Raw genomic sequence first — 22,903 nt, 5'->3', positions numbered from 1 at the left:
CGTCCCTTTGTTGGAGCACCACAGGATCATCCAGCTTAGTCTCCAGCCAACTGCTGAGAGTTGCTGGACTCCAGGAGCAAATGTTAAAGGGGCCGCCTTTCATCTATTTCAACTTTTATTTTAAAGTGCAGCTTGTTAGGATGCTAATCACCCTGTACTTTCACACATATACTCTTTTAGTATGTATGCAGTCACATGAGATTCCTTTTTTATTACAATTTTTTTCCATACACAGTCATCAAGAATCTGGAAATAGATTCATTCATTCATTCATTCATTTATTCATCATACACACCCCTCCCCCATTTCTTGTGTTTTTTTTTTTCATTACTATCCTGTCTCTTCTCCAAATGATAAATTATTATAGATATTAGTAAGTAGGAGTTCCTTCTTTTCTAAGACATCTTTTTGGATACATTTTAGCTTTCATAGTGTCTTTTCTCTTGATGTCACACTGATGATGATCAATAAAAATATCTAAGTGGTATAGAGTCTTTAAAAAGATTTTAAATTTAGTCAGACTCTAAAGTACTTTAAAGTGAATATTGCCGCTTTTTATTTGGAGTTATGCAAGTGTTCCAAAGTATCTAAAAAGGCCAATGGAACAATGTTCTAAGACCTAAGGACATGCCGTATGAAGAATGTTAACCAGTGTTTATTGACCTTGAATTTGAAAGACGGATGCTGCTCACTGTAATTTTTAAAAGGACAAAGTTTATGTGGTGGAGTAATTGGAGTGAGGTTGAACTGTTAATGAGATTTTCTCCTATGATTCTGGACTATTTCCCCACATATTTTATTATGAAAACCAGTTGAAAGGTTTACACATTATATTTTGAGTTTTAAAAAGGCATTGGGGGGGTGGGGGGCTGGGAGTGTATCTTTGGTGGTTCTACCACCAAAATAGCATGCTCAATACCCTGAATTTGGTCCCGGCATCGCCTTAAAGAAAACAAAAGTGTTTCTTTCTTTTTCTTTTTCTTTTTTCTTTTTTTTTTTTTTTTGTGGTGCTGGGGATCAAACCCAGGGCCTTGTGCTTGCAAGGCAAGCACTCTACTGACTGAGCTATCTCCCCAGCCCCCAAAAGTGTTTCTTCACAAACGGAGTAAAACATGTAGTAGTGATATAGTATGTTGTAAAGTTCTGCTTGGAAGTAAAGGAACAACAAAAATGCCCCAGATGATATGTGTTACAAATAATACAGAATTCTGAAATGAACCTGTTTTAACGTGAGTATCTTGTGTTTATTGTAGACAAACCAAGCCCAGAATGTAAAGTTGTATGGTATTAGGGATCATTGTTTAGTGGGGGTAATGTATTTCCTCCTGCTCTATTGCTTTAGACTGAAAATATTTAACCACCTTGATCAAGCTTGTCAACTAAAAGTAGATTAATGTCCTGCGTGTTTTAGGTCCTATGTATGAAGTCTCTTACATTACTGACACCCTACCCTCCAAACCTCGTATCAGGGATTGAACCTAGGGTCTAGCACATGAGGCACTCTATAAACAGTGAGCCGTGCCTCCCCCCACCCTAATTATTTTGAGGGGGTCTGGTCATGTTGCCCATACTAACCTCAAAGTTGCCATCCTCCGGAGTGCTGGGATTATTGGTACATGCCACCATTCCCTGCTAAATTATTGACTTTTAATATCAAAATGAACCCAGTCTTTCCCCATAAGATATATCCTTATTAGTGGGATGATTTTAAGCCATAAAACTTAAATGCATTAATTCATACTTATTTTCCAAATAAGGCAATAAAATTGTACATTGCTAAGAAAGAAATTTTATATTGAAAGCACTAATTCAAATATCACTAATACTTACCTGTATTTCATATTCAGAGTATGAAAGCAAGGAGAACTTGTTAATTCTGAAAGTTTAGAATATACTTCTAGATAACTTTTCTAGCAACAAATAAACAAAAATCATTTTGGAGTTTAAATACTGTTGGGGATAATTGTGAAATATTTTCCATTTTCATCAGTCTAGAGCAAAAGCTGCCACATTTTTGTATAAAAGGTTGTATGTTGCATATTTTAGGGTTTTTGTGTCAGTTTCTTTTGCAGTCACTCAACTCTCCTGCATGAATGAATGGGCAAGCTGTGTTTCAATAAAACTGTATTTATGCCAGGCTCCTGTAATCCCAGTCGCTCCTGAGGCTGAGGCAGGAGGATTGTGAGTTCAAAGCAGCATAAACAGCTTAGTGAGGCCCTAAGAAATTCAGTGAGACCTTGTCTCTAAATACAAAAAAAGGGTGGGGATGTGGCTCAGTGGTTCAGTTAATCCCCAGTACCAAACAAACAAACAAAAAACACTTACATTTATTTATTGACCCCATTCTAAAGTGTAAGAAACAAACATTAGGTTGTATAAAAATTCTGACAAAAATTTATGTAACAAAAGATAACATTAAATCAGTAGACAAGCAAGAGATTTCTGAGAAAACCCAAGCAAAGGACAAAGAGTTATTCATGTTCTGATACACAAACATATTCCAGCTGAATAATGGGCAAAGGATATGAACCAAGTAGTGGAAGAACAAATCCTAAAAATAAAGGGCAAAAAAGTACTGCTTATTTGATTGGTGACAGTTATGAAGTTTTAATCTTGATGGAAGAGAAAAGGGTGCTCTTATACACTGCTAATGGAAAATTTTATAGATAATGCTTTCTAAAAAATCTGACAGGTAAAGAAATAAGAGGGAAGTTTATGTAGCAAACCAATAGGAGGAAAAGGAAGGAAATTTTGATCTTAGTTGTCTCTCAACAGATGTATTAGGAATAGAATTTGAATTCCCCACCTCCCCACACTACTCTCAACATGATAATCATGTAATTATTGGTGATGTGCCCAGTGTTTTCTGGCACATTCATTTAGTGACAATATGTAAAGAAATTAGTACCTTATATCTCTGTTGATGATTATGTTTCAAATTTTATGTTTATTCAGAGGATTTTCAGAGCTTATTAATGCATTATAATTGTATATATTGAGATAGCAAGTCCTGGTTATTGTTGGGCATCTGAATGAGACTGATTGGTGGTTAGGCTTTTTCTGCTGGCAGAAGAGGTGGAATACAGAGGAAGGTACAAGTTTGATAGTGTGCTTATTTAGTTGATAATTTATAAATCTTATAAATAGAGCCACGTAATTTTATTTCATCGAAGTAAATAATATTTGTACTGTATTATGACAATTTTAAACTGATCATTACTATTTAAATAGAATAATGCACCAATAAAAAAAAATCCCTGGGGAGATTCATCAGGGATTGAATTGTTTCCCTGTGTTTCATTCTGTGACACTCACACACTCGTTGCCCACCTGCCCATTGGCTCACTTTGTTTCTCTATGCTTCTTTCCTTCTTCCCTTCCTTCCTTCTTTTCTTTTTTTTTTTTTTTTTTTCTGTCCTTTTCTTTCTAATATTTCCAGAAGATAAGTTAGCTGGATGTCTCGGTCCTGGATCTATTAATAGGTTATTTTTTTAGTTTTAATAGATTCTAGGTTGAAGAACTTTACATGGAAACCAGATGAAGTTTAGATAATAAGTAATTGGCTAAAATCCTTTATGAAACAGCAACTTTACAAAGATAAGATTGATACAGTTCACCTTGAAGAAAGAATTTTATGGAAAATAAAGTTCTTTAAGGAGCTCATACTAGGCTAGTGCTGTTTTAAGAGTTTGGTCTGTCTCAAAAGGAATCAGTTGGATGCTTGGAACTTTTCTGCGGAAAGGAGATGATAGACCTGTTCTCGGTAAACCTTTTCCTCTTAGAATGAAACTTTCACCACTTTAAAATTATGCCAGTTCAGAAGCTAATGGAATTATTAAGGGCTGTGCCTGTTTTGAATTCAGAACAAGATACAAGGATGGAGGCAGGGATAGTTAGAAAAAGGACCCCAAACATCATAGAATATTAAACTAGAAGAGGTTTCTTTCTTTTCCTTCCCGACCTTCCTACCTTCCTGCCTTCTTCCTGCCTTCCTCTTTCAGGGTTTGAGTCCTCTTAATACTGCCTTGTGATCCATGCTGCAGGAAGCTTGTTAAAAATGCAGCTCACTGGGCCTCCTCAGTTCTTTTTAATTTTTTGCAGTACTGGGAATTGAAACCCAGGTTGCTGTATCACTGAACTACATTTCTGGCCCTTTGTATTTATTATTTTTTAAAATTTTGAGATAGGGTCTCACTAAGTTGCCAAGACTGGCCTTGAACTAGTGATCCTTGTGCCGCAGCCTCCAAGTCACTAGGATTATAGGTTTCTGCCATATCACCTGACTTTTTCTTTTTTTTAAATTTATTTTTATTGTAAACAAATGGGATACATGTAGTTTCTGTTTGTCCATGGAGTAACAGCATACCATTTGCATATTCATAAATTTACATAAAGTAATGTTTGATTCATTCCATTATTTTTTTCCTCCCCCCCACCCCTCCCACCTCTCTTTTCCCTCTATACAGTCCCTCCTTCCTCTATTCTTGTCCCACTCCCACCCCCCATTAAGAGTCATCATCTGCTTATCAGTGAGATCATTCCTCTTTGGATTTTTGAGATTGGCTTATCTCACTTAACATGATATTCTCCAATTTCAACCATTTGCCTGCAAATGCCATAATTTTATTATTCTTTATAGCTGAGTAATATTCCATTGTGTATATATATATATATATATATATATATATATATATATACCACAGTTTCTTATCCATTCATCAATTGAAGGGCTTCTAGGTTGGTTCCATAGTCTGGCTATTGTGAATTGAGCCGCTATGAACATTGATGTGGCTGTATCTCTGTAGTGTGCTGATTTTAAGTCCTTTGGGTATAGGCCGAGGAGTGGGATAGCTGGGTCAAATGGTAGGTCCATTCCAAGTTTTCTAAGGAATCTCCACACTGCTTTTCAGAGTGGCTGCACTAATTTGCAGTCCTACCAGCAATGTGTGAGTGTACCTTTTTCCCCACATCCTCGCCAACACCTATTGTTGCTTGTGTTCTTGATAATCGCCATTCTAATTGGGGTGAGATGGAATCTTAGTGTAGTTTTGATTTGCATTTCTCTTATTACTAAAGATGTTGAACATTTTTTCATATATCTGTTGATTGCTTGTAGATCTTCTTCTGTGAAGTGTCTGTTCATTTCCTTAGCCCATTTGTTGATTGGGTTATTTGTATTCTTGGTGTAGAGTTTTTTGAGTTCTTTATATATTCTGGAAATTAGTGCTCTATCTGAAGTATGAGTGGCAAAGATATTCTCCCACTCTGTAGGCTCTTTCTTCGCATTGCTGATAGTTTCCTTTGCTGAGAGAAAGCCATTTAGTTTGAATCTATCCCAGTTACTGATTCTTGCTTTTATTTCTTATGCTATGGGAGTCCTGTTAAGGAAGTCTGATCCTAAGCCAACAAGGTGAAGATTTGGACCTACTTTTTCTTCTATAAGATGCAGGGTCTCTGGTCTGATTTCAAGGTCTTTGATCATTGTGAGTTGATTTTTGTGCAGGGTGAGAGATAGGGGTTTAGTTTCATTCTGTTGCATATGGATTTCCAGTTTTCCCAGCACCATTTGTTGAAGAGGCTATCTTTTCTCCATTGCATATTTTTGGCACCTTTGTCTAGTATTAGAAAATTGTATTTATTTGGGTTTGTGTCCGTGTCCTCTATTCTGTACCATTGCTCTACCTGTCTATTTTGGTGCCAATACCATGCCGTTTTTGTTACTATTGCTTTGTAGTATAGTTGAAGTTCTGGTATTGCGATACCCCCTGTTTCATTTTTCCTGCTAAGGATTGCTTTAGCTATTCTGGGTTTCTTATTCTTCCAGATGAATTTCATGATTGCTTGCTCTATTTCTGTGAGGTACGTCGTCATTGGGATTTTAATTGGAATTGCATTGAATCTGTATAGCACTTTTGGTAGTATGGCCATTTTGACAATATTAATTCTGCCTATCCAAGAACATGGGAGATCTTTCCATCTTCTAAGGTCTTCCTTAATTTCTTTCTTCAGTGTTTTGTAGTTTTGATTGTAGAGATCTTTTACCTCTTTGGTTGGATTGATACCCAAGTATTTTTTTTTTTTTTTTTGAGGCTATTGCAAATGGAGTTGTTTTCCTCATTTCCCTTTCAGCTGTTTCATCACTTGCATATAAAAATGCTGTAGATTTATGCGTGTTGATTTTATAGCCTGCTATTTTGCTGAATTCACTGATGAGGTCTAGAAGTTTTCTGGAGGAGGTTTTTGGATCCTCTAAATATAGAATCATGTCATCCGCAAATAGTGACAGCTTAAGTTCCTCTTTTCCTATTCGTAATCCTTTATTTCTTTAGTCTGCCTAATTACTCTGGCTAGAGTTTCGAGGACAATGTTGAATAGAAGTGGTGAAAGAGGACATCCCTGTCTTGTTCCTGTTTTTTAAAGGGAATGCTTGCAGTTTTTCTCCATTAAGAATGATGTTGGCCATGGGCTTAGCATAAGTAGTCTTTACAATGTTCAGGTATGTTCCTACTATCCCTATTTTTTCTAGTGTTTTGAGCATTAAGGGGTGTTGTATATTGTCAAATGCTTTTTCTGCATCAATTGAAATAACCATATGATTCTTATCCTTAAGTCTATTGACATGATGGATTACGTTTATTGATTTACGGATGTTAAACCATCCTTGCATTCCAGGAATGAACCCCACTTGATCGTGGTGCACAATTTTCTTAATATGTTTTTGGATACGGTTTACCAATATTTTGTTAAGGATCTTTGCATCTATATTCATCAAGGATATTGGTCTAAAATTTTCTTTCCTTGATGTGTCTTTTCCTGGTTTGGGTATGAGGGTGATATTAGCTTCATAGAATGAGTTCGGTAGGGTACCCTCCTTTTCTATTTCCTGGAATACTTTGAGAAGTATTGGAATGAGTTCTTCTTTGAAGGTCTTGTAGAACTCGGCTGAGAATCCCTCTGGTCCTGGGCTTTTCTTGGATGGTAGATTTTTAATGGCTTCTTCTATTTCGTTGCTTGATATTGATCTGTTTAAATCGTGTGTGTTCTCCTGGTTCAGTTTGGGAGGAGCATATGTCTCTAGAAATTTGTCAATGTCTTTGGTACTTTCTATTTTGTTGAAATACACATTTTCAAAGTAGCTTCTCATTATGTTCTCTATCTCAGTGGTGTCTGTTGTGATATTTCCTTTTTATGTATTTTAGTAATTTGAGTCTTCTCTCTCCTTCTCTTTGTTAGTGTGGCTAAGGGTTTATCTATTTTGTTTACTTTCTCAAAGAACCAACTTTTTGTTATGTCAATTTTTTTAATAGTTTCTTTTGTTTCAGTTTCATTGATTTCAGCTCTGATTTTAATTATTTCCTGTCTTCTACTACTTTTGCTGTTATTCTGTTCTTCTTTTTCTAGGGCTTTGAGCTGTAATGTTAGGTCATTTAATTGTTTACTTTTCATTCTTTTCTGGAATGCGCTCCATGCAATGAATTTTCCTCTTAGTACTGCTTTCATAGTGTCCCAGAGATTTTGATATGTTGTATCATCATTCTCATTGACCTCTAAGAATTTTTTAATCTCCTCCCTGATGTTTTTTGTTATCCATGTTTCATTCAATAGCATATTATTTAGTCTCCAAGTGTTGGAGTAATTTCCTTTTTTTTACTTTGTCATTGATTTCTACTCTCAGTCCATTATGATCTGATAGAACACAAGGCAGTATCTCTATTTTTTTGCATTTCCTAAGGGCTGCTTTGTGGCATAACATATGGTCTATTTTTGAGAAGGTTCCATGTGCTGCTGAGAAGAAAGTGTATCCGCTCGTTGATGGATGGAATATTCTATATATGTCTATTAAGTCTAGGTTATTGATTGTGTTATTGAGTTCTATGGTTTCTTTGGTTGGATTTTGTTTGGAAGATCTATCAAGTGATGACAGCGGTGCGTTAAAGTTGCTCAGAATTACTGTGTTGTGGTCTATGTGATTCTTGAAATTGAGAAGGATTTGTTTGATGTACAGGGATGCACCATTGTTTGGGGCATAAATATTTACTATCGTTATGTCTTCCTGATTTATGGTTCCCTTAAGCAGTATGAAATGTCCTTCTTTATCCCTTCTGACTAACTTTGGCTTGAAGTCCACTTTATCTGATATAAGGATGGAAACCCCCGCTTTTTTACTGAGTCCATGTGCGTGATAGGTTTTTTCACATCCTTTCACCTTTAGTCTGTGGATGTCTTTTTCTATGAGATGAGTCTCTTGCAGGCAGCATATTGTTGGGTCTTTCTTTTTAATCCATTCTGCCAGTCTGTCTTTTGATTGAGGAGTTTAGGCCATTAACGTTCAGGGTTATTATTGAGAAATGATTTGTATTCCCAGTCATTTGGCTTATTTTTGGTTTTTAAGTTGGCTTGGTTTCTTCTTTGAGTGGTTTTTCTCTAAGGTAGTTCCTCCCTTTGCTGACCTCCATTGTTGTTTTTCATTTCCTCCTCATGGAATATTTTGTTGAGAACATTCTGTAGTGCAGGCTTTCTATTTGTAAATTCTTTTAACTTTTGTTTACCATGGAAGGATTTTATTTCATCTTCAAATCTGAAGGTTAGTTTTGCTGGGTATAGGATTCTTGGTTGGCAACCATATTCTTTCAGAGCTTGAAATATGTTGTTCCAGGCCCTTCTAGCTTTTAGAGTCTGGGTTGAGAAGTCTGCTGCTATCCATATTGGTCTCCCCCTATATGTAATCTGATACTTTTCTCTCACGACCTTCAAAATCCTATCTTTATTTTGAATGTTAGGCCTTTTCATTATAATGTGCCTTGGTGTGGATCTGTTGTGATTCTGTGCATTTGGTGTTCTGTAAGCCTCTTGTATTTGATTTTCCATTTCATTCTTCAGGTTTGGGAAATTTTCTGATATTATTTCATTGAATAGGTTGTTCATTCCTTTGGTTTGTATCTCTGTGCCTTCCTCAATCCCAATAATTCTTAAATTTGGTCTTTTCATGATGTCCCATAGTTCTTGGAGATTCTGTTCATGATTTCTTACCATCTTCTCTGTTTGGGCGACTTTATTTTCAAGATTAAATATTTTGTCTTCATTGTCTGAGGTTCTGTCTTCCAAGTGGTCTAGTCTGTTGGTGATGCTTTCCATTGAGTTTTTTATTTGGTTTATTGTCTCCTTCATTTCAAGGATTTCCGTTTGTTTGTTTGTTTGTTTTTTTTTTTTTTTTTTTGAGAATCTCTATCTCTTTGTTGAAATGATCTTTTGCTTCCTGCAGGTGCTCTTTCAGCTTATTGGTATTATCATTCATTGCCTGCATTTGCTCTCTTATCTCATCCTTTGCTTCGGGAATCATCTTAATCATGTATAATCTGAAGTCCTTTTCTGACATTTCTTCTAACATACTGTCATTGGATTCTATTACTATAGAATCTAGATTTGTTTGGATCATTTTCTTCCCTTGTTTTTTCATGTTGTTCATGTATCTTCCCCTCTAGTGTTGCAGATCTGGGGTATTGCAGATTTCCCCCTATAGGCTTATAGTGGCCCTATAGGTTTCCAAAACCCTTTCTTTAAGGGGAGATCAATATTAGCAGTACCCAAATCAGACACTATGCAATCCTAGACCAAATAGCCCCTATGGGGACAATAACATCATGTAAATAAGGGAGAAAGCGACTGTGAGGGAACAGGTAAACAGAAGGAAAAGAAAGCAAGAAATGTAAAGAAATAAAAACTTAAATATTTTTTTTTTTAAAAAGGAGAAAAAAGAAAATCTACCCTATAATAGTCATATTGTAATGAAACCTCCCAGTGTTCAGTGGCCTGATGCATGAGAGGTTCCTGACAATGAGCTTCAAGCCTCCAGCAGGCGTCTCAGGATGGGATTTGCCCCACCCGAAGATCGAAGATGGGAGCTACAGCTTCCAGGATTATCCAAGATGGCTGCTCTGGCTTCCAAATGTGTTGGCAAATGGGGAGCTGCAGCTCAGAGGTGGACGTGGTCAGCTGGAGGTCCTGGAGACAGGATGCAGTTGGTCCAGCAGGGGTCCTGGAGGTCCGGTGTGTTTGGTGTGGTTGTGGGACCCTGGAGGCCGGGTGCAATCAGTCGGTCTGAGGTCCCGGTGATAGGGCGCAGTCAGTTGGTCTGGGGGTCCTGGCAGCAGGGAGCAGTCAGTTGATGTGAGGGCCCCAGAGGCAGGGAGTGATTGGTCGGGCTGAGGGATCCTGGAGCCCGGACTCAGTCAGTCTGGCCAGGGGTCCTACAGGGCCTGGCTGTTGTCTCAAAATGGCGGCAGCCACGTGTAATCAAACCTGCAGGTACTGTGACAGTGAACTTCCAAGCAGCAGCAGGCAGCTGGTTCTCCACTGGCTGTCTGCAGTCAGTCTGCTGGCAGCTGTGGGACGATGGGGAGGTGAACCTCGAGCGTTGGGTGATGGATAGGGGTAAGGCAGGTGATGGACAGGCAAGAGGCAGGCAAATGGCGGATGATAGACACCCGACAGTGAGCAATGGAGAAACAGATATCCTCTGCTTGAATCTGGCGTTGTGGAGCGACAAGGAACGCAGCCTCCCTCTAGACCGCCATCTTGGATCCAGCTCACCTGACTTTTCCTTGAGATAACTTTGTTTGATCCAGCAGGAGTTGTGTCACTTTGCATTTTCAATAAATACCCCCATGTGCAATGATTCAGATTCATAGATCATACATTGAGAAATAATTTCTCTTAAACATTGCTAAATTGAACTTTATTTTTTGTTATGAGCTTTTTAAAAAGGGTGGAATGATAAATTGTGTAGTAGTCTTTGACTAGAGCAGAGATCTGTGAACTGGAGAGGCAGTAGCAATAGTTTCCAATGCAACCACTGCAGCAGTAGTGCTAAAAATCCACCTTTCTTGTAACCTTTTTAGTGTTCTTTCCAGCGTATTAATAAAACCTATTTTCCTTTTGCTTTAATATTTTTTTGTTCATAACATTTTTTATTGCACAAATGAGGGAAAAACTTATTTGGTGTCTTGCTGCTTTAATAGGCAAAATTGGAAATTTTTTCTGCCCATAAATACTCACGATGAGTAGCAGTAATTTTTTTTTAACCTTTTTTTCATCTTGTTTTTTCTGTGTGCATGGGGGCACAGCCCAGCTCTTGTGCATGGGGCACTTCTGAGCTACATCCTTTGCCCTATTTCTTGTTCTTTTATGTTTTTCTGTTAGGTATTGGAAATTTTTCCCCCCATATTGAATGTAAAGAATTCTTACATAGCAGACAACTTTGCATCTGGTGTTTTACAAATTGGTATTTGCCTTCACTTTTTTTTTTTTTGGTGGTACTGGGGATCGAACTCAAGGCCTTGTGCTTGCGAGGCAAGCACTCTACCAGCTGAGCTATCTCCCTAGCCCTTTCCTTTACATTTTATTCATGAGTTTTAGCGGGCCTCTCAAGTTTTCTCAAGTTTTAGTGGACCTTCATTTTATTTATGAGTTGCTGAGACTTGAACCCAGTGCCTCACACATGCTAGGCAAGCGCTCTACCACTGAGTTACAACCCCAGCCCTGGGATAGAGTTTTTAAGAAAGACCTTTCTGGTTTAAGTGTCTTCAGTTTTGTGGGGATTTATTTTTTTCATTTTTGTGGTGCTAAGAATTGAACTCAGGGCCTCATACATGGAAACTACCTTCTAACACCCAAATTAATGTCTTTTATTCAGGATTATTTTCTGGTGTGTGGTATATGATATGAATCTAACATTTTCTAGCCAGTTAACCAAGTATGCCAGATAGTTTTCTAATGGTTTGAAAGGCTACCATGTGTACTTAAGTATACAACCTGTCTGTTCTTAGGCCATCACTATTCTGATTGAATTATAACTTCTTATAAGTTTTTCATATCATGTGATATTCACTTAACAGCATTTGCATTTGTCATATTTTCATTTGTGAACATTTATGAAATTCATAGCATATTTAAAAGTCATTAGACAATAGCAATTCATATTTCTGTAGAATCATTCAAAGTGTTGCTTAGTGATTGAGTCAAAACTGTTAATGAGATTTGCTGGCATTTTGCTCACGTTTTGTATTTTCAACTTCATCTAGAAAAAAGAAAACTCCTTTCTCCTCACTTAAAGAAACACTTCCATTCTTTAATTGCTTTCTGTTGCTGCAGTACATATTCCTTTTGTATTGTTTGTCTCTGAGCTTCCCTTTGTTCCCTTTATCTTGCTTTCTTAAAAAACAAACAACTCACTCTATAAATCCTATCTGTGGTATGTTTGGTGAAAAGAGGCTGATAGAAAGTTGGGTGATTCAGTTAGAACAGGTGTGCTTTTAGGTAAGTTTTACATGTTTAATTTTACCCCCTTGGTAATGTTGCTGGGCATAGTTTTCCTGTTAAAATTCTGTTTGGACCAGGTGTGGTGGTGCATACGTGCAATCCCAATGTTTTGGGAGGCTGAGGTAAGAGGATGGCAGGTTTGATGCCAGATTGGGCAACTTATTAGTGAGACCGATCTGAAAATAAAAAAATAAGAAGGGTTGGGGATGCAGTTCAGTGGTAGAGAACTTCTGGGTTCAGTGTCTAGTATAGGAAGAAAAAAAAATGGCTGTAACTGTTAGTAATTGTATTCATGTATTATATGATTTTATTCCTTGGAAATTAATCTTGGGCAGAGCACAGTGGCACTTGCCTGTAATCCCAGCGACTCTGGAGGCTGAGGCAGGAGGATCAGAGGTTGGGATCATGCCCAGCAGTGTAGGGAGACCCTGTCTCAAAATTGAAAAAATATAAAAAAGGCTAGAGATGTAGATCAGTGGTAAAGTGCCCCTCAGTTCAGTCCCTAGCCTCCCCCTCCATTTGTTTTTAATTAATCTTGAACGATTGGAAGATTCAGAAGGGAAAAGGGCCATAGTTCCCTTAAGCAACAAGAATCATATAAGGATTTTCCAGGAAAGAGACTGATGATGACAAAGCACAAAGCACCCATTGAAAGGAAACAGCATGACCATATTCAGTCCCAGTTGTTAACTCATCTCTAAATCTGACCTGAAGAGAAAAGGGAAAAAGACATAGCTAGAGACTTCACAGCTCCTTTGACTCCTGCTTTGCAACTTAGGACTATCAAGGAAGCAGGAAGCACATTTTCTCCGCAGCACGACCCTTCCCCTGCCTGTTCTGGGTACCTCTGTTCTCTTTGGAGTGACTACTGGGCAGCTCCCTGTTCCTTCAAACCTCCCTTCTGGTTTAGCCTGCTTCATCTTTTTAAGTTGCCTCACCAACCCCTGGATCCATTTTGGTTATAATGTCTAAGACAGGAGGGTCGTGGCTCACAAACTGAGTCCTGGAGGAAATGTATAGACAGAAACAAAGATTCAGACTAGGAAAATATTTTGAAATCTGGGATGATGGAGAACATGAACCCTGCAGCCATACTGTCAAGAAGCAGAATTTGATGATTGAAAGCAAGGTTGTTTGGAAAAATCACCTGTGTCTTTTTGATCCACTAAAAGAATGGTTAGGCCCCTCAGGCCTCAAAATCACTTTCCAGTTAACTTGCATATAGATGCACACATACACTTTACTGATACTTTCATAAGGACCAACAGATGTCACCCCATCCCTTCTGTGGTCTCCTGTGGAGAGCAGAGTTGATTCCACTATCTAGTCACTCTCTCCTTAGGCCCAGTGATTTTCATAGTCTGCCTCCGTGGTTAATTTCAGACAGTGAAGTTTTTGCTGGCTAATTCAGAGAATGTTAATTCCTCAGCTGGCATCTGAAGTACCAGGTTATACATGAATAAGCAACTCTTTCAGATTGAGTGCTGGTAAGTTCTTAAAAATAGCTTTGAACTACCACTGTTGCTATCATAAGGTTTCCCACAGGGGAAGTTACATAAAATGAGAAATACTAATACTCTCCTCTTCACCCCACACTAAATCTTGCTTAGAACTAATCCCAGGAAGAACTAGTCAGAAAGCTAAGGCCTCGCCAGAAATAGACATTTTCTTTCTGTATAATATCAAGGGTTAGTGAATGCTTCTAATAGGAGAACCCTTGAATTTACTTAGGTAAAGATAGAAGCAATAACTTTCCTAAGAAGGTAATGTAGATCTTAACCCAATGCTACTCTAAAAATATTCCACAAAACACCAAGTATCCTTACTTAAGATTAAAAAAAAAAAAAGTTTATTATCAAAGTGATTTAATCTTTAACTTTTCATGTAGGTAAATTTTTACTCTTATCCTCACTGTTAATTCAATGCTAAGTACTTTAGAATTTTACATATTAACAATTCAGATTTAATAGATTATCCATATACCTCATAATAAGTTATACATCTTAATTGTCCTATGTAAGGGAAACATTATATTTTGTGGCCTAAGATCTACAGGTTTTCATTGCATTCAGAAGAATTAGATGACATGCCAGTTTAATTGGTTCTAGAGCATTGCTATTGATAGTATTATTCCTTTTATCACCATCATCAGCATCACCTGGGAGCTTGTTAAAAATCTCTTACTCCAGACCCAGAAGTAAAATCTGCAATTGAAGTTTCTCCAGCTGCTAAAAATTATGCAAGAGTTGCCAGGAGTGGTTGCATACGCCTACAAGTCCCAGCAATTCGGAAGGCATGAGGAGGGAGAATCGCGGGAGAATCACAAGTTCAAGGATAGCCCTGGCCTCTTAGTGAGACCCTGTCTCAAAAAAAGGTCTGGAAATGTGAAGTGCCCCTAAGTATGAGCCACAGTATGGCAAAAAATACAATTATGCAGTAGTTACAGATACCATGCCTCAGTACTTCCTTTAGAGCCCCACTACTCCCTAAAGTTGGCTTTTGTGGGGGTTACTGGGGATTGAACCCAGAGGCACTTTACCACTGAACCACATCTCCAGTCCTCTTTATTGTTCGAGACATGGTCTCAAGGCTTAGGGCCTTGCTAAATTGCTGAAACTGGCCTGGAATTGTAACCCTCCTTCTTTAGCCTCCCCAGTCACTGGGGTTACAGGCTTGTGCCACTGTGCCTGGCTGAATTGACTTTGATCTTTGATTTAGTCCTTATAATTCTTCTTTTTCAAAACTTTAAAGAAAAATTTTTTTGGTGGTATTGGGTTCTACCCGGGGTGCTCTACCACTGAGATACACCATCAAGCTCTTTTATTTTCACTTTTATTTTGAGACAGTCTCTCTTGAGTTGATTTGCCAAGGTTGTCCTTCAGTTTGAGGTGCTTCTGTTCCAGCCTCTGAGTCCTGGGAGTACAGATATGCACCTGGCAGTTTTTAGAATTTTACCTTTTTTGAACCCAGGAATGCTTTACCATTGAGCCACATCACCACCCCTTTTATTTTTTTTATTTTGAGGAAGGGTCTTGCTAAGTTGCTCAGGTGGGCCTTGAACTTGAGATCCTCCTGCCTTAGTCTCCAAAGTTGCTGGGGTTATAGGCATGGGTCACCACCCCCAGCAGTCATTAGGACTTTAAAAGTTCTAGTTTGTTTTAGTAAGCATCCAAGGTTGATAACTGTTGTTTGAGAACTGCACTGTCCAATATATTAGCTGCTAGTGGCTATGTAAATTTACCTTACTTAAAAAGAAGCAAACTTTTGCTGGATGGGTGGCATGTACTTTTGTAGTCCCAGCTACTTTTAGGTTAAGGCAGGAGGATCAAATGAGGCCAACCTGTGCAGCAGTAACACTGTTTCCTTTTTATTTATTTATTTTTTGTAATTTTTTATTTTAATTTTCTGGTGCTGGGGATTGAACCCTGGGCTTTGTGCGTGATCCTATTTCTTTGTTTTTTTTTTTTTTTTTCTATTATAAGTTTTTTTAAATAGAATTTAAAGGTTAATTCCTCAGTTATAGCTACATTTTGTGCTTTCAATAGCCCTGTATAGTTTGTAGCTGCTGGATTGGACAGGGAAAGTAGAGAATAGTTACAGAGCCATCATCAGACAATTCTGTCTTAATACTTCAAGAGCTTTCTAGGTAACTTGTAATTTTTAAGAGAGTCTTAATTTTAGGGAATGAATTTATGCCATTTTGTTTTCTTGGGGAAAGTACACAAATATTCAAATATTGGAGATTAATAGGTTGTGCAAAACCATCTCTATTTTGATTAAAGATTTTTTTATCAAATGAGTAGTCAGTTATACCTTTAGTATAGTACTCAGCTCAAAGGACAGAAAAATGAGATGTGTAACATGTGTCCCAAGACTAAACTCTGATTTGATGGACTGTTTTAGGCAAATAACAGGCACACTGGTATGAATAATCAAGGTGGATGTTGTACACTAGCTAATCTAGTTTTCAGTTTTGTTTCAGTTTTTATTAGGTTCTTAAAAATGTAATTAGTATAATTTATTGTCTGATGCATGGTAGGAAGTAATGCAATGGAAGATTACTGGCATTGAACAACACTAGACTCTTCCATTTTGTAGCTTTATGACCTTTGGTTTTTCCTGATATATCTCCGCTTTTGCCTTTGTAAAATATGGTTAATAATAAAAACACTCAGAAGCTGAGGCTTAAGTGAAATAGTATATGGAAAACCCTAAAACACAACCTTGTCTGTAGTAGGTTTTCAGTAGGAGAAAGTAGCATCAATAATATATTTGCTTTTTGAGGCTTAAGTAGATCTAATCCTGTTATGTTTTGGTACCAGGGATTAAACCTAGGGGTGCTTAACCACTGAGCCACATCCCCAGCCCTTTTTCTATTTTATTTAGAGGCAGAGTCTTGTTAAGTTGCTTTGGCTTTGCTTAGTTGCCGAGGGTGGTGTAGAATTCTCAATCCTCCTGCTTTAGCCTCATGTGTTGCTGGGATCATGGACAGGAGCCACTGTGCCCAGCAAGATCTAATCTTGATGTATTGACTCAACCTGTCATCTCTTTCTTTGCCCTGCTTGGGTTTGCTCTGGGTTATTTATTATGCTGTGAAGTATCTTTTCTCTTGAACTCTGTAGCACTTTATAATTGATCATTCCCCCTACCCTTGCCTCTCAGACCCTGCTTTCCTAATACTACCAGTTCTTCTTTTTTCCTCAAGTTCTTCTCTTATCTAATGTATAAACATTAATATTCTCTTTTTCTGCTGGAGTGGCAAAACTTCTGAAATTAACAAGAGACCACCATGGCAAATACACGCTCTATCTCCCTTGCTCTATACCGCTTACTGGATACCCTCACCTATTCCTTCTGTCTCAACAGTCTTGTAACTGGCACTGTTGTCCACCTAGTTAAGACAGTCTTAGTTCTCCCATTTTTCTTAGTCCCACCCAATAATTGGGAACTAGTTCTTATTTCCTAATATTCTGTTCCTTGTTTAACACTTTATATCTCTTGCCTAGTCAGTTGCATTAGTCTGTTTTTTTATGTATGATGTTAACTATCCCAATCTAGGTCCACCTCCTCTTAATGGTAACTTCATTTCAATTATTTCTTTAGATAGACACATTCCTGGTAGACTTAGTTCCTTCAAGACAAAGATGGTGCTTCAGTTAGTACTACACTGTGCAAGGCAAGTGAACATGAATTAACTGCAGGAATTTTGAGAAATAGGTCATTCTGCCTTTAAGAGATGGGATTAATAAAAATGAGATAAATAAAAATGTGCCTTCTGAATTTTCTCGTTTTCTGATATATAATTTGAATAGTCATGTTTTAAATGTATATGCAATAATTTAGATTCCTTTGAGGAAAAGAGTAACATAGTTTTTTGTCACTTAAAACCAGTTTAAAATTAGTTCTTAATAGGAAGAGATACTAACTTGATTTCGTAAAACATGTAAACAGTACAAAATCCTGTGTGGTAGTCACTGTTCAGATGATATATAGCCATATAAGATGACTATATATCATCTCTGTGGATGTATTTCCTCTTTCTACTTAGTTATCAAATTGTCAGCTTAATTTCTCCAGTTTCTCCAATCTCATTTTAATCCCTTATAGTAAACGACTTCATTACTTGCTGAATTTTTGCCTACATCCCAAGTCTGTCTTTCTGCTTCCATCTTCCCACGAACTATCTGCAATTCTGTTAGTTTTGCTATGAGCATAAATCTTGAACCTCATGTCCTGCTATCACTGTAGTCCAAACCACCACTGTCTCATATCTGGAGTATTACAATTTCCTTCTAAACCCTGTTTTTCTTTGCCCTCTTGAATCCATGCCCTACCAGCAGCCAGGGTGATAAACATTTAGATCATGTGATTTTCCTGCTTAAAGACTTTCCCATACTGGTCAGAGAAGATAGACTTTTCCTTTGTTTACAAGGCCATGTGTGATCTATCCTCTTCCACAGACTTCTAGTCTCCTACTGGGTTTCTTCAGGTATTCTGTACTTCAGACTTAGCAAGGATTCCCTTTGGTGCTTCTCCACCAGAGGACTGAGCTTTTCAACAGGTCTGTGACCAGATTTTTCCCCTCAACCTGCCCCCGCCCCCCACCATGGCGGGGGTTAAATGAAAAGTACTTTCTTATATTTTGTATGGCTGGATGCTTCACACTGTTGTAAAAAATGTCATCTCAGGAAGACTTCCTTCCCTAGTTACTCTCACATTTGCATTAAAAAATATTAGAAGTAGAGCATTAAACCAGAGTTCCTGTCCTCATTCCACACTTATCATTTGAATACTTCTTAAGGAAAGAGTAGATAATCCTAATTTCTCCTTATGGTGGAGGGTTTTAGGTTGAGGAAACAAATGTGAGGGGCCCTGGGGCTTTCACAGGCCTGGCATATCATTGGACCCACCAGGAGGCTGGAAGGCCTTGCATAAGTCTAGGATTAGTAGGAATTGAGACTAAATCATGAAGTGGCAGATCATTTAGAACCTTCTAAACTATGTCTGAAATTTGAATTGTTCTGACTAGTGGCAGTCTTTTAAAAGGGTCCCTCTGGCGTACATGGGAAAATAGACTCAGGTTTAAGAGGGAGATAAAGAAGTGTCTGAGTCTGTTTTCTGACTTAGTCTGTATTCTGTAACAATATCTGAAACTGCGTAGTTTATAAAGAATAGAAGTTTGTTTAGTTTATGGTTCTGGAGTCTGGGAAATCCAAGAGGATGGCACTGGCATCTGCTCAGCATCGGGTGAGGGCTTTCTTGCTGCATCATAACATGGTAGAGGGCTTCACAGGGCAAGCAGGTCTCTCTTCCTCCCAGAAAGCCATAATGGGAACTTCTGTCCTGACCTCAGTTACTCCTAATTACCTTCCAAAGGCCCTTCTCTAAAAGCCATTAACGTGATTTTAAGGAGTAAGTTTTCAGTGATGAACTTTTGCCCTTTACATTCAGACCATAGCAGGGAGAAAACTGATGGAGATAAAAGTGATGAAAATTCATATGTTGAAGGTGTAGACCATAGAGTTTGCTGTGGGACTGGATGTGGAGTGTGTGTGAGAGAAAAGTTGAGAGTGATACCAAAGCTTTTTACCTAGCAGCTGAAAGAAGGGAGTTGTAAAAGTACAGTTTACTAAAATAGGGAGGACTGGGAGGCAGGGAATAGTTAAGGGGCAGGTGATATCTGTATTCAGTTTTAGGGAACATTTTTTTTCCCCCAGTACTGGGGATTGAACCCAGGGCCTTGTGCTTGCGAGGCAAGCACTCTGCCATCTGAGCTATATCCCCAGCCCAGTTTTAGGGAACATTAAGTATGTTTATTAAACCTGGTTGTTGTGTTAGTTGTTGGATATACTAAACTGGAAAGAGAATTTCAAGAGACTCCCAAGTGTAGTGGGCCCTTAAAGCTGTGAGAAAGGATGAGATCACTTAGAGAGGAAGATAGAAAAGAGGTCATTCATCACACTTACGGGGGCCGTATTGAGAATTCAACTAGGTCCTTATGCATGCTAGGCAAGTACTCTACCACTGAGTATATCCCCAGTTCTATAGCTAGTAATTTCTTTAAAACAACTGTTTATTGTCTGTGTTCTTCACTGACTACAAGTTCTGTGAAAGCAGAAGTCCCCTATTTGTGAAGCATCAAATGGTTATTGAATATATTGGAATACAAGAGTCCACACACCCCTTTCATGACTGCATTGCAGTACATTGTATACACATACCATAATTTTACCTACTGATGTAGATCTTTTCATGCTGCCAATAAAAATATGTGTGAGTATTCTTATAAAGTGATATATAAATTTGACAAATTTGAAAATAACTATTGCCAACATGACTTACAAAGAGTTGGTTGCATTTATGAGAGTACTTGTTTTCTTAAAATTTGGCCACTAGCATATTATCCACATTTTCCTCTGTAATAGTTTACTAGTATGTACCCAAAAAATACATCAGCCCTACATTTCTTCCCATAAAGAATTAACTATTGGCATCAAGAATTCGATTTTGGTTTTAGAAACTTTTTCTTGATACGACTTTTATAGTTTGACAAATTTCTTGTCTGATTGAGGCATTTATTGTCCTATGGTTTTCATTGATACATTAAAATTATACATATTAGTGGAATTCGTTGTTAAATGTTTGTACATGCACACAGTGTAACAATATAATTTGGCAAATATTGTTCTCCATAGCTGACACCTTTTTAAAGGAATCAAGATTGTCTCTCTGGGGCTGGGGAGATAGCTCAGTTGGTAGAGTGCTCGCCTCACAAGCACAAGGCCCTGGGTTCAATCCCCAGCACCGCCAAAAAAAAAAAAAGGATTGTCTCTGCAATTCTCTCATCTGGGGTAATAGAGGGGTCATGCTAAAACAACAGTGCCAGGTATCAGACTCATTCCAGTCTTGGCTTTGCCACTTACCAGCACTGTGTTATCACAAGTACACCTCTTTTCCTTATCTGTAGGATGGGTTAATTGAGGTAAGGCAATAAACAGAGTTTAGCACACTGTCTCGCACATAGTAAGAGCTCAAAACAAGTCAGATAATATTATCATCAACTGAAGTATTAACTAGACTCTTGATATTTTGCATCAATGTGTGAAGTAATTTATAATTAAAAGAATAGAAAATTATATTGTAGGAAAAAAGGCTGCTGAATAGTGCTGGCAACATGGTCAAAAAACTGTTGTCATGGAGTATTGAGTGTTTGGTGGGGGAATCTACCTAATTATGGAGAGAAGAATGTTGAACTGTTGAATTCAATGTGAAATTTTGTAAAATCAGCATTTTCTCCTCTTGGTGCTAGGCATTGAACCCAGGGACTCACAAGCAACACTCCCAGCACCTAAATTGGCATTTTTAAAAGGAAGCTGTCTGAATAAGGAGACAGAAAATTTGATGTTGCTGCTGGATTAGAGAGAGAGGCTTACTATGAGTGACTTTTAGTAATTTTGGTTAGAAGTGTATGTAATAGCCAATGTCCAAGGTGATCCATAGTGACCCTAGACTACTGACGTTCATTCAGTAGAGTTCCCTCTTGCATTGCTGATTAATCAGACTGGCTGATGATGTGACTTACAGAAAAATGTGGAAGGCACAGTGTGTCACTTCTGAGGCTACAACTAAAGGACATTGTGACTTGTTCCTTGATCTTACGTATCACTTGCTTTGAAGGATCTCATGGAGTTAAGGACACTCAGGCAGCCTTTTTAAGACCCATGTGAAGAGGAATTGAGACTCCAGCCAATGCCATGCATCACCTTGCCACCATGTGAGTGTACTGACATGAAGTGTAGATCCTTTATCTCCATTAGTCCTTCAGATAGCATCTGATTACAGTCTCCTGAGAGGCCCTAATCCAGTGCTGCCTGTGCCGGCTACACTCAATTTCCTGATCTGTGGACCCTGTGAAACATAGTAAATATTTGTTGTTTTGAGTCACTCTTGAGTTTTCTTGTAACTTGTTAAACAGAAATAAGTAGCTAATACAAAATCATTAATGATTTGTTTTTAAATATTTGAAAAATACCAAATTTTAAGAAAATTGTTATGAGTCCCACTTTATCCATTTATTTTTTGACCTGAAATGTTAGAAATTTATTATCATTCATTCTTATGAATGCACCAGTTCAGTACTACAGAAAATTTCAAATCACCCTTCAACAGCTCAGTTTCCCCTCCCTTCCTTGAATTTTTTTTCTGTACTAGGGAGATTTAACAAATGAGCCATATGCCCAGCCCTTTTTATTTTTATTTTTTTGAGACAGTTTAGGACCTTACTTTAAATTGCTGAGGCTGGCTTTGAACTTATGATCCTTCTGCCTCAGCCTCCTGAGCCATTGTGCCTGACTCCCTCTACTTGATCAGAGCTTTCAAATGAAGACCTGCTCTCTTCTTTCCTCTAAAATTTTGTGAAATAAAGGCAAAGAATTGTGTACATCTTGTTGTAAAATAACTGCCCCAGGCTCTGAAGACAGTGGCTTTTCAGGCTCCCTTCACTGTCCAGGTCCTGAAAGACTCTCATTCAGGAACTGTCTCACAAAGCAAATCCACCACTTGCTGGATTTATCATTCAGAAGGTCAGAAATTTACAAAGTCTCAGTCCAGTCTCTTGCCTTAGCTACTGTAGGTAGGCCCTCATGACTTCATCTTCCTATCTTTTGTGGCACATTGGCGGTGCCTGGGTTTGGACCCAGAGGAGCAGAACCTACTTAAAAGTACAGTGCTTGGGCTGGGGTTATAGCTCAGTGGTAGAGTGCTTGTTTAGCATGCATGAGGTACTGGGTTCAATACTCAGCACCACATAAAAATAAATAAATAAATAAAATAAAGGTATCGTGTCCATCTACAACTAAAAAATAAATAAATAAAAAAGTGCAGTACTACCAGTCTCCTACTTTATTCATTCATCTTTAATGAAGTAGAAACTGTAAAATCTTTTTCCTTTATTGTTTTTTGAGACTAGTCTTGCTATGTTGTCTAGGCTGGCCTCGAACTCTCCATTTTCCTGCTTCAACCTTCCAAGTAGCTGGGTTTGCAAGTATGTGCCACCATGCCTGACTTCTTTTGTTATTATACTTAC

The 22,903-nt window shown here is 38.0% G+C and overlaps 1 protein-coding gene and 1 long non-coding RNA gene across 8 annotated transcripts in view; one reads left to right on the top strand and one right to left on the bottom strand.

The window, feature by feature from the left end:
- The window catches only part of CECR2 (CECR2 histone acetyl-lysine reader), a 159,713-nt gene that overhangs the window by 55,641 nt on the left and 81,169 nt on the right, over positions 1–22,903 (top strand). The window lies entirely within an intron of this gene.
- LOC306661351 lies at positions 905–11,297 on the bottom strand. The gene is made up of 3 exons (XR_013763855.1): positions 10,591–11,297; positions 1,103–4,279; positions 905–974 (listed from the first exon to the last, which is right to left on the bottom strand). It is a non-coding gene; the product is annotated as an uncharacterized lncRNA (long non-coding RNA).

This window comes from Sciurus vulgaris (genome assembly GCF_902686455.1).
Source record: "Sciurus vulgaris genome assembly, chromosome: 5".
Taxonomy (NCBI): Eukaryota; Metazoa; Chordata; class Mammalia; order Rodentia; family Sciuridae; genus Sciurus; species Sciurus vulgaris.
Note: the sequence above shows the minus strand (reverse complement) of the source record. Positions and strands in the feature narration are given on the sequence as shown.